Source organism: Mastomys coucha, unplaced genomic scaffold (assembly GCF_008632895.1).
Source record: "Mastomys coucha isolate ucsf_1 unplaced genomic scaffold, UCSF_Mcou_1 pScaffold22, whole genome shotgun sequence".
Lineage (NCBI taxonomy): Eukaryota > Metazoa > Chordata > Mammalia > Rodentia > Muridae > Mastomys > Mastomys coucha.
The window spans coordinates 217,567,979-217,572,485 of record NW_022196905.1 but is presented as its reverse complement, the minus strand read 5'-3'; the positions used below and the strand labels follow the sequence as shown (position 1 = coordinate 217,572,485).

Sequence of the window (4,507 nt, the reverse complement as noted above, 5' to 3'; positions counted from 1 at the left end):
TCTCTCTCACACACACACACACACACACATACACACACACACACACACCACACACACTCAAACACATATACACACTCACACCACACACACACTCACACCACACACACATATACACACTCACACACACTGACACACACACTCATACTCAGACACACATACACACACACACCACACTCTCTCACACACACACACACTCACACATACACACACTCACACGACACACACTCAAACACATACACATACTCACACCACACACACACACACATACACACTCACACACACACACTGACACACACACACTCATACTCAGACACACACACTCACACACACACAAATATGGCAGGGGGACAACTCATGAAAGCACAGACATAAAGAATCCGGTCGCTGTCTGGTCAGTTTGCTGCCTGGCTTTACTGGAGAGCAGGGTTTGTTAACGTTTTGTTAATGAAGAACACTCTAACCTGCTCTGGTCTGACCCATGGCTGAGTAAAGAGTGAGAACACTGGAGTGAGAAACAATCGTTTTATTAACTTGCCCTAGGGAGTAGGTACCCGGCAAACTCCCACTGATAAGTATAATAGAATCCAAACTCATGTGTGAGTATGGGAGAATTGATGCTAATGGTGAAATTTTAAAGTGCTGATTACCTCGGGTGTCGGACACACAGATGCGGTAAATGCATGAAAACGACCTTCCTGAACCCATCCCTCTTAGCCTCATGATCCCAAACGTACTAATGCTTGAAAGGGCCCGTGTCTGCCGCGCAGTCCTAGAATCTGCTCCCCTTTCGCAGACTGATAGACCTTCTTAAGTTACACTCTTTGGGATTCTGATGAAGACAAGTGCCTGGTTCAGCTCAAAAGACCTTGAGGCCATTCTTTCAAACATGGCACTGGACTTTATTAATGAAAGAACTTTTGTGAAAGAGCCATCAACAGCAGTTGAGTCACATTTTAAGTTCCAAAAATGAAAATTACTTCATTAAGCCAAGAAACAGAAGCCTTTATTTTGAATAACGATTTTTCAACCTGCCCCTCAAATCGATCAGCTTAGCATCCTTGGCGGAGTGGGACTTCCAAATGTTACTACAGACCTTCTCTATGACATTGATGTAGGATGACCACTTCATCTTCACAGGACATACCACTTTTTCTAGTATTTCTGAGAAGTCCCATGTAACATAAATATGACACACATGTGTGAGCATACACACATACTCCCTCCCCCCGCTTACTTTTGAGGCCCAGGAAGAAATGACTGTAGAATTTTAAATCAGAAATCCAAAGCTAAGGTTGATAGTGTCAGGTTAAAGGCTCGCCCATCTCCGCAGCTAATTCGGTTCTGAACAGTCCCAAGAGTGTCTAGATGAACAGAAGGAGCTAGGAAACCCTAGCAGGCAGGAGCCCAGCCTGGGGAATTGCTAGTACCGTGCCAGGAGCCAAGGCTCACCCCAGACTTGGTATCAGATAATACCAAGTGCTCGCCTGGATTTCCAGGACTAATCCACTCTCTGGTGGACTATCCAGGTTCCCTGGTGTCTGTGCTGTGGGAAGGCAGTGGGCTTTGCAGGGCCAGAATGTTCCTAGATAGTATTGTTTAATGTGAGACATAGACTCCACTCACAGAAAACATCTGTATGTGGTGATGGTGTGTGCTTGGAAATGCTTTAGTCCCATTGCTGGGGGTGCAAGGGCCAAGACTGCTGGAGGAAATGGTATTTCAACTGTTCTACAAATTCAAACAGTGTGTGTGTGTGTGTGTGTGTGTGTGTGTACGCGCGCTTTCGGGTGAATTGCACTTTTTAATGTTTCCAGGTTCTATCAATTCTTAAATCAACACACCAATAGTGGCTTTAATAACTTGCACTTACTCAGAAAGGTCCTTTTGCCTTAAAAGCAATTTAAATTCCCCCAGTTCATTCATTAAACCACCTTCTTGCCTCACCTACAAAACATATGGGCATGGAAGGGGGCACAATTTTTAGGCTTGTCTCTGTATAACTTCTTTAAACTCCAAGATGACTTCTGACAAGGCACCTTTAATCCCAAGACTCAACTGTGTTTTAACCTTGATACAGCATAGCTCTCCCAGGGAGGGAGCCCTTTTTCCAAACACAAAATAGTTCAGTATTGAAAACTAGGCCGTAGATCTACAACTATATTCTGTACTAAATGGAAATTAACATTCATTTTTACCCAAATCGGTATGCCTTATGTCTCTATATCATTCTCAAGTTTCTAAGGTCCTCACTGGGCTCTTAGCTAGCCCGGGGTTACTAGGACTGACTTGGAAAATATACCATTTGCCCAGAAATTGCTCTTGGTCAAAATGTAAATTGCTTATAAAGCGTGTGTAAACCTCGCTTAGAAAAGGCAGCACACATACATGCACACAAAAAAATCCATTCAGTGCAAAGAGGTGGAAACGCTTTACAAATTAAGGCCTTCCTTAAAAAGAAGGGGGAGGGGTGAAGGCAGGACTGTTTACTGTGCTTCCAAAAGTAAATGGCTTCTTACTTGGGTTAAAGTGGCTTAATGTGACTGCAAGGGGGAGGTGTTTTTTGTTTTTTTTGTTTTTTTTTTTTTTTTTGAGTAGATAACAGTATTCAATGTGAGAACGTGGAGAGAGCCCTCAAAATAAAACTTCATCAACAGGCAGCAACCCGCGGGAGAGGCCCACCAGACACCGGAGCTAAAATGGAGCCTGAATTTCCTCTCAGACAGAGGGTAGTCGCAGGAGGTCAGGGTCAAGGTCACCGGCAGGGCAGGCTGCAGCTGCCCGACTGCACTGCACACCACGGGAGGGGCGGCGTTCCAGCCGTCTCAGCCGAAACTGATAAATCCCTTCTCCTCTCCCACCCTCCCTCTAACCCCGCCAACATTTTTTTAAGCAGGGGGAGAAGAGAAGAAGGAAAATGACCAAGTAACCTCACCGCTCTGGTTTTCGCATACAAGCTCATCAGCTCCCAAAGTTGCCATCTAAGGGCAAGTTAGCAGAGAACACTGAAGCCCATTTTGTGCGAGCAGGGCAAGCCTCCCGCGGTGGCGCCCGCCCGGGACAGCAGCCTCCCCCCTCGCTGCCCACGCGCGTCCGAGCAAGAGGGAAACCCGGCCCGGCCATGTGCACGCACACTTCCACCAACTGCTGCGAGTTTTCTGTGAATCGCAGCGCGGAGCCTCCCGCCTCGCCCGCCCCGACTGCGCCGCCTTCTTCTCCTCCTCCTCCTCCTCGCACAAAATTTTCCTACACTCGCAGACGCCTGCGAGTGATTTTATGTGCATATATATTACATATGTGATATTATCCTCAGAACCTCTAGCGGGCAGGCGAAGAAAGGACTGCACGGGGGCATTTTTTTTCTTTTCCTCCCTAAAGGAAGAGGAAAAAAAAAAAAGCACAACCCAAGCCCTGTGCGTCGACTCCTTGCATACCGGGAAGGGGGAAGAAAAGAGGAATGTTTGCGGAGCAGACTGCCCGCGCGTGCCCTTGCTCGCCACTCCGGGTGCCACCGCGCCCGCCCGGGGCACAGCAGCCCCGCGGCCCCCTCGCGTGGGCACCGCCGCGGAGACTTCGCGAGGGGGAGATCGATCGCGCTCGCCCGTCTGCGGCGGAAACACACTAGCTCACACACAACCCGAGACACCATAACCTTAACCCTTCCCCCACCCTCCGTGAACTTCAGGTGACCGACCACGTCGGCCTGACACCCGCGCGGGCAGGCGCTCCGGCTCCGCTCCCGCCCCCAGCCCGGGTTTTGCAGGATCGGGCTCCGAGCAGCGCCAAGCCGCCCAGGAGAGGGGAGCGGAGCTGGGAGGGGGGGCGGTAGGGGGGGAAGAGGAGAAACTGACCCTCCGTCTCCCCCGACCCCTCCCTCCGGCGCCTCCCGCGTCCCCTCCTCCCGCCACCCCGCCCCACGCCTTCTCCCCTGCCCCCTCTCCCCTGCATTCAAGGAGCCCGGCGGCCCCGGGGGGGGATATTTTTAGTTGCTTCTTTCTCCTTCACTTTTAGCTTCAGCAGCATCTCGGAACACTCCGAGCGGAGAGCTTGAGGGGGGGACGAGGGGGGAGCCCGAGAGGGAGTGGGGGAAAAGTTAAGAGTCTCGCAAAGAAAAGCGAGAGGGCGGCGCGGAGGGACCCGAGGCGCGGGTGGAGGAGGGGACGGGGACCCGGCCGCGCAGCCCGGCGCGAGTCTGCAGTTGGCGTGTGTGGCTAGGGCCAGGAGGGCTGGGATGCACTTTAGTCGCGGACTCTGCTCGGGCTGGCCGGGCAGGGGGGTCTGCGAGCCCGCGTCGCCCCGGCTCCGTCTGCTCCGCCTGACCCCGCATTTTATTGCGGCCGGGAGCCCTGCTCCGCCCTCCCCTCGGCTCTGCAGGGACCTCGCGCGCCGCGCGCCGCCCTGGCTGCCTCGCCTCAGCCTCGGCGCGGCTCCCGCACCCCACATCCGCTCGGCTGCCCGGCCTCGCCCCCCGATCGGCCGCCCGCGCCCCCCGGCGCCCCCACACCCTCCT

At 52.6% G+C, this 4,507-nt stretch overlaps 1 protein-coding gene across 9 annotated transcripts in view; it reads right to left on the bottom strand.

Annotated features, from left to right (window-relative positions):
* The window catches only part of Znf827 (zinc finger protein 827), a 171,710-nt gene that overhangs the window by 166,088 nt on the left and 1,115 nt on the right, over positions 1-4,507 (bottom strand). The gene's annotated exons all lie outside the window — the stretch shown is intronic.